Raw genomic sequence first — 13,267 nt, 5'->3', positions numbered from 1 at the left:
AATACAAGCCGATGCATCAGCGAGCCATTGTGAGAAAGGTGAGAGATACAAGGGTGTGAGGCTGGAGTAAGAGATTCAGAAGCCATTAGAGAAGAGAGAGAGGGGTGATTAGAGCGTGAGACTGGAGAGAGGGCACCGCATAAGCTGGTGTGGACCCGGTGCTGTCCCCAGAAGGCCTTGCTTGAGCTGCATAGCCCCGGTGGCTGCTATATCCCTGGAAGGCACAATGAAAACTCCATAGCGAGGAGGGTGCTATGCAACTGGAAGGCTTAATGCAAACTGCATAGCAAGCTGAGTGCTGCATCTCTACAAAATACAGTTCAAGCTGCATGGCCAGCTGGGTGCTACATCCCTGGATGTTCCAGTACAAGAAGTAGAGCAAGCTGGATGTAGTGTCCCTGGGCCCATAAGCCATACCCCTGTGAGCACCTTGTGAATATTGGATATACAGCAAGCAGGGTGCTGCACCCTTTAACCCTGAAACAGATAGGGAAGCTAACCGGGTGCTTGATCCACAGTAGGAGTGGTATCTCCCTAACACTATTAAGGTAAGGAAGGTTGCAGGGTGCTAGATCCCCGAGAGGAGGAATAACCCTCTGGAATGTTTTCCTTAGTTCCCTGCATCCCATGATCATAGTCCCATAGGGGGTTCCTCCCAAGCCATCCTGTCTATAACAATAAACAACTGCAGAACATCAGTCTTGTTGTCACATGTATTTGGTTGGGCCACCGCATGTGTAACTGGAGCAAGAATTTGGATCCTTTTCATGTTTAGGAATAATATTAACGAGTGCTGTCACCATAAAGGCAGGGTTAAATATCCAAATAGAAGTGCCACACTTAACTGCTGTTCAATATCATCTAGAATTCACGCTAAGCCATCGCAATTAAAAGTGCAAAGTGCCAAAAGGCGTTTCAGCCTTTAAGCCCTTTCTTCAGGTTGATATGGATTCATAGAGGCAAACATTCTAGAAAAAAGAAAAGTATTTGTATTTTACATTTTACACTCATTTGTACAAACCAACAGGATAAACAAATATGAAGTACAATATGCAAGTTATCCTAACATCAAAATCATCTATATAAAGAGTTAAATGTAGGTTTAAAACCAGAAGACGACAATAGGGATAGAAGAGAACTACAGACATCACTTTCTTGACAGAGCAGAACAATATACAAAAATGACCAGTAATGTGGTTAGTCAGTAAAGTTAGCTAGATTATTCCAGAAAATTGTCCCAAACCTCATTGACGAAATCGTCACTTTCTCATAGGTGGTTGAAATACACTTAATATAGGTTTCAGGTCCATCAGGCCTGTATGCCATAGGTCCAGACTATGCTAAATGCCACCATATCTATCTAGAATCTAGACAAAAGCCCTGTTATGGTATTGTGTAGTAGACCACAACAGAAGTACAAAACTGCCTGACAGATTCCCACAGGGCCTCCCAAAATATGTACCACACCGAAAATAAGCCACATGACAACATAATTCTTGATAGGTGGAGACAGCTTCCCCTGTGTCATAGCCCATACGGAAAGTGATCCTCACCCAGGGCTGGGCTGGCATACAGGGAACTCAGGAGATTTCCTGGTGGGCCTCTGAACCCTTGGCCTCTATTGTATTTTATTTTCAAATGTTGTCACAGGAAAACCGTTGAGCCTGCTCAAGATGTGTAATATAGGGCCACTGTGAACATTATATTGAGGGCCTCCTTTGGTTCCCAGTCCACACTTGTCCTCACCCAATGTTTCAGAGGAAATGATGGCCAAATAGCTGCATCACGTCAGAAAGAGTAAAATGAATGACACTTGAGCAGCATACAGCCTAAGCAGCCACAGGTGCAACCGATCCCCTGTACATGACTACAAAGAGCTAAGACACAAGAGAGCACAACATGCAGTTCCAAGAAGCCAACTATCAGTAAAAACAGTATCATAGGAAACAACCCCTACTGAAAAAGCAAAGGGGGCAGCTGGATATCCCCCAGCAAACATTCTCATCCTGGATTATTGCCAACTAGCAACTCATTACACTTTACTAATATGGCCACCCGAGCTTCACAGACCATTTGGATCATGTGAGGCTATGGAGGTCATTATGAGTTGGGCGGTAAGGGATACCGGGCACCGGTAAGGAGACCGGTGCCGGTAATCCCTTACCACCCAATTCCGAGGTCCCTTAGCGGGAACCGTAAAGGACGTGTGGCGCTAATAACGGCCTGCTATTCGAGGGCCCATTATTAGCACCTTCCCCATTCCCATTGAGCCCTATGAGGGCTCAAATGGGAATTAGGAATGGTTGGTTGAATGGGGACTTACCGGGTCCAAATGGTCGGAATGACCCGGTAAGTCCCCATTCAACCAGGCTGGTGCCGGACCCGGTCTTGGAGGCAGCCATGGCGCAAATAGCACCATGGCTACCTCCAATCTCGGAATGAGGGCCTATGTCTCGTTAGCTGGATAAACCCATGATGGCATCTTCCTGCCAGCTACATCCTTTGGCAGGTTATGAAGACATACATGGGCATAAAGGCATGGCTCCTAATGAATTGGGTCACCAGCACATTCATATTCCTTAAGTTCTTGCTTCCTATACGTCTTAGCAGGTTATGGTAATGTCCGAGTTTCCACACCGCCCCTTTCCCTCATCTGCCAACTCGCAGATGCTGGTTTTGTTCCTCATGGGGTACAATGCATCTATTTGAGAAAGAGACAGAGCGAGAGAAAGAGAAAAAGAAAGAGAAAAAGAGAGAGAGAGAGAGAGAAAGAGAGAAAGAGAGAAAGAGAGAAAGAGAGAGAGAGAGAGAGAGAGAGAGAGAGAGATCTCCTACCATCTTGCACTACACACACACAAACCGCTCACAGAACGACACCATAGGCCTAGTCATTAGCACATCCACACTAACCGTGCCTCGACTAAGCTCTCCTCTTTAGCCCTGTCGCACTCTCTCACATCAGTGGCTAACCAGACCCAAAACAAGTCTATCAGATCTTGGGCTCTTACCTATGCATAACATACTCCCAAGTTTCTTATGCCAAACCCATAGACAGCAGATTGGTAATCAGGAACCGGATGAGTCCGACCTGCACCAATCAACCTTTTTTCTTACACAGCCAAGCGCAGCGAGATAACCAAAAGTGGCAGTCAGGCACTATACAGGTCCACTTGCATTAGATCACATTTTACCCATATACCCTGTCACTTGATGATACTACAGAATCTCCTCTCCTCTCCACTCAACTCCCCCCCCCTTCATCACCTGAAGTAGCCCACCCATGGGCCTATCACTAAGGTGACCAGATGAGTCCATGTCATTTATTGATGGTATGCTCTTTCCTCCCCACCCCCCTCATTCCTTCCTGTCATGCACTTCCGCTAGTAGAAATGCCTCTGGCCTACTCTGCTAGTTATTTTTGTTATGTTAGATTATTCGGAATCTTAAAGGCCTAAGAATGATGACTGTATTCCCTTGTTCCCTTTCCACCTTGAAGCACTTTGAAGCCATTCACTTGTGATAAGCGCTCTACAAATAAACAATTACAATTACATGTCACAAGGAACATTACATCCAAGTATCTTACACTTGCCCTCAATAGCTTTCTGGAGTTGTAGTGCAGTATCACTAATACAAGAAACTTAGTGAAAAGTCGTTTTCAAGCCAAGACCATGCCTGCAGTGGGTGTCGCTGGTGACTTGGTGGTATCTGAAAACAAAGAAACTAGAACCCCACTCACTCCATCATTGAGATACCATGTCAGAAGTGTAATTTGATGACATAGGGGGTACGTCTCACATGGTAAGTGTTGCATTAGATGCACACAAGTACAGCAAAATGTGTTTTCACCCACTGAGCAGTTAGTTACCATTTCCTATGCGGGTAACTCAGAATATTCACTGCTGCCCTACCCAATCACCACCATCGAGGATCACAAGAAGAAACAGAAATATCAGTATGAGGCGCATTTCAAGACATGTGAATCCATTGAGAGGATACTTAACCTACTGAAACCAAAGTTCATGAGCTCTCACCAAGAGAAGGGGACACATGTGTGCTGCCCTGAGAAAGTCTGAAAGATATGTTATTTTATGTTATGTTACTTGGCATTTATATAGCGCCTTATGTATCATTGGTATGATCTCAAAGCACTAGTAGGTTGAACGCCCTATGGAACCACAGTTCAGTCAGTAGAGAGAGAGAGAAAGTGGTATGGTGCATGGGCGCGCCAGATATGTGTGCATCTGGTGTGGTTGTTGAATGATAGCTGTTTCTTATCGGTAGGTGTGGTGCTCAGGAAATCAGTTGGATGTGTTCAGTCTGGAGGGTGGACACCAAGACTGAGTTCTGGCTGCGTTAGGCCTGTAGAGACGCTTAAACTAGCCAGAATGTGCTCAGCTAGCTGCGTTTTATTAGGATGATGTGGAGTTCGTGGGGTCATGTTATTATGAGAACAGCTAGACCGAATGTGTCATAGTACAGCTGTGTTCTAGTTGAATGATGGTGTATAGGGGAGAGTAAGCGTAGTAGTGTGATATGGTGGTTATCAGTAAAGCGCCTGCGATCAAGCACGAGAGCAGGACAGGGGGGCGTACATTAGTCACAATTTCTAAGTTCAACAATACTACAGTTACGCTATTAGGCACAATTTCTAGATTCAGCATTTAGCGCAGCAATTATATTATGCATACTTTCTAAATTTAAACTTTGGCAGAGTGATGCTATTAGGCACACCTTCTTAGTTCAACTATACCACAGTGATGCTATTAGGCACACTTTCTAAGTTCAACTACACTATAGTTATGCAATTAGGCACAATTTCTAGATTCCGCATTTAGCTCAGTGATGATATTAGGCATATTTTCTAAATTCAAACTTTGGCAGAGTGATGCTATTAGGCACACTTTTTAGAAACAACTTTAGCACAGGGATGTTAAATAAGGCGCACTGTCTGAATTCACTATACAACAGTTATGCTATTAGGCACAGTTTCTAAGTTCAAACTTTGGCACAGACGCAATTAGGCACACTTTCTAAGTTCGGCCTTACCACAGCGACGCTAATAGGCACACACTCCAGATTCAACCACACCACAGTTACGCTATTAGGCACACTTTCCAAGCTCAAACTTTGGCACAGTGACGTTGGCAGGCACACTTTTCAAATTAAACTGTACCACAGTGACGCCATTCGGCACACCTTCCAGACTGAACTCCAGCACAGTGATGTTAATTAGGCACACGTTCCAAAGTCAACTATAACACAGTTACGCTATTTCTAAGTTCAACTATACCACAGCTACTAGGTAAACTTTCCAAGCTCAAACTCTGGCTCAGTGATGCTGTTAGGCATAGTTTCCAAAATAAATTATACTACAGTGATGCTATTAGGCACACTTTCTAGATTCATCTTCAGCACAGTGATGTTAATTAGGCACACTTTCTAAAATCAACTGTACGACAGCTACACTATTAGGCACGCTTTCTAAGTTCGGACTTTGGCACGGTGACGCTATTAGGCACATTTTCTAAGTTAAAGTATACTATATTGATGCTATTAGGCACATTGGGCCTCATCACGACTTTGGCGGTAATGCAGCGGTTTTCCCGCCGGACGTAAATAGCGCTAACGCCAATGCCCCCGGCGGACAATCCGCCAAATCACAAGTTATCGTGCACGCGCCCCGGTCCATGGCGTTATCACAAATAGCGCAAACCTTTAAATCCGGCGCACCGTGCGATACCGCCATATCGTGCTTTTAGAGCGCATGAAGCGCGTCACCGCCGGAACGGGAAACAAAGCAGCGGCCATCTTGGAAATCACAATCTGTCGGATATCACAGCCCCTGGAAGCCATCCACGCCATCCAACCCCAAAACATGTCTCAGGAGCGCACTAGGGGCAAGACTGCCCTGGACAGGGTGAGAAAGCCCAAATTCAGTGACCAGGAGCTAGCTGTACTGGTGGAGGAGGCCGAGACACACCATGAGGAGCTGCAGCAGCGCAAAACAAGTGGCCAGCGCAGAGCACAAATCTGGCGCAACATCAGCCAGAGTGTCAGTGCTGTGGGGCGCGTCCCCCGGGATGGGGAGGATTGCCGCAAGCGCCTGAACGACCTGCACGTGCGAGTCCGTGGCATCCTGTCACAGCACAAGAGTGCAAGCAGGGGCACTGGAGGAGGGCCACCACCACCCCCACCCGAACTCAAACCTTGGGAGGAGAAAATGAATGCCCTGATAGATGTTGGCACCATTGAGGGCATTGGTGGAGCGGAGGCAGGCACTGGCATCGATCCATCTGCAGGTGAGTCCCACCCCCGAATGCATGCAGCTGAAAGAACCACACATGCAGACCCTGAGAGAATGAATGCGAAGAAATGTGTGTGAGGAACTGCATACACCCATAAGTGAGGCTTACATCCATTGAACCGTAGTGCTGCCTAGACGACCCTGCACGTGGAGTACATGAATGACAGGGGCAGGGGATTGACATCCAAGGCCATAGGACAGCTATGTAGAGTTGGAGTGTGCATGAATACACCTCCAAAACCCTGAGCGCAGTGCACCCCAACCACGCATGCAATCTTGTCACTCCAACATTCCCATGCAGTGTACCTCCATGCCCACTCACAACAAGAACCACGTGGCGACAGAACAGAATGCAAGGAGAATGCGTGATTGATACTGTCTTCAATCCCACTTGTTGGCATGAACTGCATCACACAAATATATGTAGCATTGAGCTCAAACCACACCCTATGTACCTCACAGGAACATGTCGATCCCAACGGGATGAAGATGATGGGGAGGAGGCCACACCAACACAGCGCCCAAGGCAGTGCCCCTCCACCAGCACCACCACCCCACAAAGAGGCCGCATGGAAGGGAGATGACGTAGGCCAACCCCCACTTCACCCCAACGCAGCCCTACCAGACAGCAGCAGCACCCACATGCCCATAGGGAGGCCACCGCCAGGTCGCCCCAAGCCACCAGTCACAGCCCCAATGTTGAGGGACTGAGCTGTGGATCGGAGCCCGACGTGGGAGCAACACCTCCACGTGCTCATCATGCAGGAGGACAGCACTCTCCCAGAAGCAGTGACGCCGAAGGGATGGTCACACCCCAGGGGAGCCCAAGGCCAGGCACACAGCATGCACAAACCCCACATGTGCCTGTGCGCACCACAGCCGGACGAGAACACGCCATCATATGGCAGCCCAGAAGACCGGCACTCTGAGCCTGGCAGCCCAATCCTAGCCGGCACCATGTCCCCATGCAGCCCCCCCACCCGACAGCGCACAAGTCGCAGGCCAGCACATGACACACCAGGGGTGCCCTTCATCACAGGGGCAGCAGTGATGGGCCGACTCGACATTATTGAGCCCAAACAGGCCAGGGTGGAATCAATGGCCAAGGTGCAGAGTCGTCACATCAAGGCTGTCAGTGCATCCATACGGCATGGATGCAAATACATAGCGCATGACAATGCGCGCACACGCAGAGTCATGGAACAATGTACCGTTGCCCTGACAGGGTTTGGACAACAAGTGAGGGAGTTGAGCGAGGCAGTCTCAGCACTTGCTGAACAAACAAGGGAGGGAAACAACCTCATGCGACAGCACATGCTGGCCGCCGCTTCAGTCCCTTCGACATCAACCACACCCACGGAGGGTTCCCTCGAGCCATCTCCTAGGCACCGGGCTATGCACCACCTGAGGGCACACACACCAGAGGGGCCCGGAAAAGGAAAGTGCCCACGACCATCCTAGTGGTGCATGGCATCATTGTTGGTGCCCTGATAAGACACATGCGCCTATCTGCACAGTTGAGGGTAGTTCACTGGGGGGAGGGGGGATTGTGTGCTGGGAGTTCACTTGGGGAGGGGGGATTGTGTGCTGGGTGTTCACTGGGGGGGAGGGGGGATTGTGTGCTGGGTGTTCACTGGAGGGAGGAGGGATTGTGTGCTGGGTGTTCACTGGGTGAGGGGGGTTTGTTGGACTGAAAATAAATCACGTTTGAAAAATCACAATGCATGGACAGTAGTGATTGTTGACAAATCCAATTTAATCGTGAAGTGACATCTGTCCAATTTACCCATTACCCATTTAAAAAAAATCCATCAATCAATCCCTGTCTGGCCAACCTCTCCTCCCTCAGCCCAAAACTTTGTGCATGTGCAACACCTTCTGGCACATCATCACCCTCACTCCCATCCTCAGGTGCCTGCACATGCGCATCAGGGGGCAGTGGCCATTTCTGCGACAGCAGATGTTGTGCAGCATGGCACATGTCAGTACAATTTTGCCAACTTTTTCTGGAGCATACATCATTGCCCCTCCCGTGTGGTCGAGGCACCGGAAGCGTGCCTTCAGCAGTCCAAATGCCCTCTCCACGCAGATCCGTGTATAAGCATGGGCAAGGTTGTATGCCCGCTCCGTTGCCGTGAGTGGATGACGCACAGGGGCCATGAGCCACTTGTACTGGGGATATCCAGAATCAACTGCAGGGGAGAGAAAGCCGGTATGGGGACTAGGTAAGTCCAGTGGGTGTGCAGAGCTCTGTCATCAGTGTGATTTTGCCATCATTGTCATTTGGTCTAGAACATTGTGGAGTGTGCTGTTCTACTGGCACAATTGAATTAATGATGTACTCTCAACTTGGTACGCCTATGTTTCTGGATGTAACAGCACTCATTCACTTGTCGCTGGGTAAGGGGGCTCCTCCATCTACTTCTGCATGGCAGAAGTGGCTGCCTCATGTCCTTGCTAATCCATTTGGATGCAGTTGCATTTGCTGGTTGTCACTATTATGTACTGTTCTCCATGCATTTGCTTGGCCATTCTGGGGACAGTGTACATGGGATGTACATTGCTATTATTTAGGCTACTTATATGTGGTGCCTTTGTGGATGTGCCAGTTTATGGTTTAGAATGTCATTACTGTTGGGTGGCCAGGGTGGGATTTCTGTACTGTGTCAGTGTTGGGAGCCATGGTGCTACTCACACAGGAGGCTTTATGGTGGTTGGGCTTCCATATGTCACTGTGCCGCCACATGTCTTTTACATCCTGCATGGGTGTGTTCTGCTGTGTTGGACATGTCCAAGGTTTATCGTGCAAGGTGCTTGAATGTGAATGCTGCAGTAATGGTGCTATCTATTGGGAATAATGGATTTCGTGACAGGCACCATCAGTGGTGGATTGACATGCATTATGGTATACATTTGTACTCACTCAGCAGCCATGTGTTTTGGCCTCTGTGCCTTTCCATGTACGCCGGCAGGGTACTGTTGCGCAGGACCATAGAGTCATGGGTGGATCCTGGGTACCGGGCACAGCAGTGGCTGAAGGTGAGGTCAGGACCACATGTCATCTGCACATTGAGGGAATGGTACCGTTTCCGGTTTCTGTAGGCTGCCTCATGTGCCTGGGGTGGTACAAGTGCCACATGTGTGCAGTCCAGGGCTGCTATTACATTCGGGACTTGGGCAATGGCATAGAATTGACCATTCAGCTGGTGCACCTGTGCCTGTGTGGCTGGCAATGCAATGTGCTCGTTCACATGATTCAACAGTGCATCAAGCACCTGTCCCAGCATGGCACTGAATGTGGACTGGGCCATTCCATGCATCATGGCAACGGTATGTTGGTAGCTGCCAGTCCCAAGGAATTGAAGCACAGACACAAGCTTCACTAGGGCAGGTACTGCTGTGCTGGTGGCTATGCGGCTGCCAATATCGCCCTGGATTGTGTCCAGCAACTGGGTGATGGTTGCCCTGTCCATTCGATATTCGGTCACCAATTGGCCATCAGTCAGGGCCCAGGGTTTTGGCCTGACCTTGGGGATGGCTGGCCGCCTTGCTGGTGCTGCTCTCCTCCTCCTCCTCCTTCTCCTCATCCCCACTACCCCCTGCACTCCCAGGGCCCTGGCCTGGTTGGCTGGCCTCTGTAGCTCCAGGCGCAGCAGGTAGAAGTCAACATCAAGGCTCCCGGCTCCAAATGGCAGCATGGTGTTGGGGAGGGGGTGTTGTGCAAGGGTGGGTCCTTTGTAGGCCTCTGATATGCATTGGTTCCACCTGGGCCCTTATTGCTGTCTCCTCCCTGCTCCTGCTGGTGTAATGGTGTTGGGGAGAGTGTGTTGTGCATGGGTGGGTCCTTTGTAGGCCTCTGATATGCATTGGTTCCACCTGGGCCCTTATTGCTGTCTCCTCCCTGCTCCTGCTGGTGTAATGGTGTTGGGGAGGGTGTGTTGTGCATGGGTGGGTCCTTTGTAGGCCTCTGATATGCATTGGTTCCACCTGGGCCCTTATTGCTGTGGCCTGTGTTCTGTTACCTCCAGCTTTTTGCTGGAGGTATTTTCCACAGATTATCTGCCGCTTTTCTGGTGCTAATTGTGCCTACGCCGGACTCGTGATTGCTGATGTTTTAGCGCAAATGGTTACTGGCGCTATTACAGCCGACGCTTGTCAAGCCGGCTGTAATGGCGCCGGCGGTATTTGGACTTGTGATCCGACGGACCCTTAAAATCGGCGCTAATAGCGTTACTGCCGATTTTAAGGGTTACCGCCAAAGTCGTGATGAAGCCCATTTTCTAGATTCAGCTCTAGCACAGTGATGTTAATTAGGCACACTATCCAAACCAACTATACCATAATTATGCTACTAGGCACATTTTCTAAGTTTAGCTATACCACAGATACGCTATTAGGCACATTTTCTAAGTTTAACTATACCACAGTTAGGCTATTAGGTACACTTTCTAAGTTCAACTATACCACAGGATGATATTATTGACAAGTCGAAAAACAGGGTGGAATCCACCCTGTAAAAACCGGTGCTCATTCCTTGCTCCAAGTTGGAGCTAAATTTGTTGCTTTGTATTAGATCCCAGAGTGTTTTGGCTATCATTCAATTTAATTTTCATTCAATTGTTCTTTCATTAATTCATGCCATGATCACCATGGTTACGGATAAAAACAGAAAATCCTTGCGGGCGTGCAGCGCTGCAACCCGGTGATGAGGTGCTCGAACAGACGTGTAAGGAAGGTGAGTCCCGTGGGTACTGTGCAGGAACATTAAGGATAGTAGTGTTGAGGCCAAGGTTTAGCAACTCTCTTTGTTATTACAGGGAGAGGTCCTTACATACACGTAACGGAGGCAGCAACGTCCGTGTAAACTCAGGTAAATATGCATACGCGGTCTAAGCGAGCATGAAATGTTGATTTAGTCAAAATTACACGCCAAAGAAACTAATAGACACGTTGTGTTTGTCCTTTTTACCTTTTCTACGTTATAATGAACCGCAACACACATCACTATGACTTTGACATGCAAACGGTGGTACGGTGGTATGTATTTATGACATGTATTGAAATCTGTATCTGCATACAGCATATGAATTTGAGATATGATGTTAATTTTTGAAAAGAAAGCACTGAAGATGGTGCTGTGCACCGAAATGCATTGGCAATAGCTTTACTTAAAGGAATAGGAATCTTTTTTTTGCCTTTGATACATTGTGTGATTAAAACACAGCTATTTTATTTATAAAACACTCAGAGAAGTTTTTTTTACATTTATTCAAATCTTTGGAAATCTTTTATTGAATGAATTAATGAAAGAACAGTTGAATGAAAATTAAATTGAATGATAGCCAAAACACTCTGGGATCTAATACAAAGCAACACATTTAGCTCCAACTGGGAGCAAGGAGTGAGCACCGGTTTTTACGGGGTGGATTCCACCCTGTTTTTCGACTTGTCAAGATTGTATATAGCCCTGGTGTCATTGGGCTAGTTTCAACCTGGGAGCTCCATGTGCAAACACAAAATCATATAAAAGTAGAACTTACAAAATAATTGTTATAAAGACAGATTGCACAACAGAACGAATAGTGGTGCCCACCTTTAGTCCGTACCTCATACAGGATGATATTATTCACACTTTCTAAGTTCAACTATACCACAGTTGGGCACACTTTCTAAGTTCGACTATATAACAGTTATGCACACTTTCTAGGTTCAACTACACGACGGTTAGGCACACTTTCTAGGTTCAGCTATACCACAGTTAGGCACACTTTCTAGGTTCAACTATACCACAGTTAGGCACACTTTCTAAGTTCAACTATACCACAGTGATGATATTAGGCACACTTTCTAAGTTCAATTATACCACCGTGATGATATTAGGCACAAGTTTGGGACAAGCTACCATTCGCAGTTCCATTTAAGTGTGGCACATGTTATCATTTACAATTCTATATTTACAATTCTATCCCAGTGCAGCACATGCTAGTATTCACAAATCCATCTAAGTGCAGGATATGTTATTGTTCACAATTCCATCTACTTGGTGGAGATGTTATCATTTACAAATCTAGCCAGGTGACATGCTGCCATTTACAATTCCATCTGAGTGTGGTTTTTTCTACCAATCATAATTCCATCCAAGTGAGGCACCTGTTAATCTTCATAGTTCCCCCTAGGAGTGGCACTAGTTAACATTGGCAATTATGTTAATATGTAATGCATGGTAGTATTTAGAGTCCGGCCATACAATTATTTCTAAGTATGTATGGGGTAGGTCAATGGCAGTCAGCATTCTGGAAAGTAAGGTAGAGTGGCGAGAGCTTTCTGGAGTAGAGTAATTGCTCTAGACCCCACCCATGTCACACTTACAGTTTTGTTGGTGTCTGCTAACTGCTGGCTTCATTGGCTTCCCTTGCTGACACCTGCAGACACGTCTTGGAGCCGCCGATGTAGGAGCCGCTGTTTGCCGAGGGGCTGCCCTAGGGAAGGCTAGTTATGACTGGGGATCTAGCCATTCGGGGGATGGGCGGGCTGGAGCTGGGAGGGGAAAGGGAACGAGGACACTACGGTGCATGAAGGGGCTGGAGGGGACTGAGAGGGGCAAAATGGACACCAGCAGCAAGGCTAGGGGGTTGGGGCCAGGACACACTCACGTGCCAGTGCCGAGGTCTAAAGTGGCGCGCAGGTGTGGGCTCTCAACGCCAGGCCCCCGGGACTATTCAGGCAGCCAATCAGGGATCATAGTCAACTGTCTTCTACACCACAAATGCAGCAGTGGTCCTCTTGCAATGTAAGCACAAGAGAATATAGAGCCTTACAGCAAAGGTAACAATGATGATGTGCAGCATGGAAAAGTCCTGCATAGTGGACACATATGATGCATTACCTGCCAAGAGTACATGAATATATTTGTCTGAAGTCAACTACAACAAAATCCAATTCATGGTATTGTACATATGT

Source organism: Ambystoma mexicanum, chromosome 10 (assembly GCF_040938575.1).
Source record: "Ambystoma mexicanum isolate Mex_15411 chromosome 10, UKY_AmexF1_1, whole genome shotgun sequence".
Taxonomy (NCBI): domain Eukaryota; kingdom Metazoa; phylum Chordata; class Amphibia; order Caudata; family Ambystomatidae; genus Ambystoma; species Ambystoma mexicanum.
Note: the sequence above shows the minus strand (reverse complement) of the source record.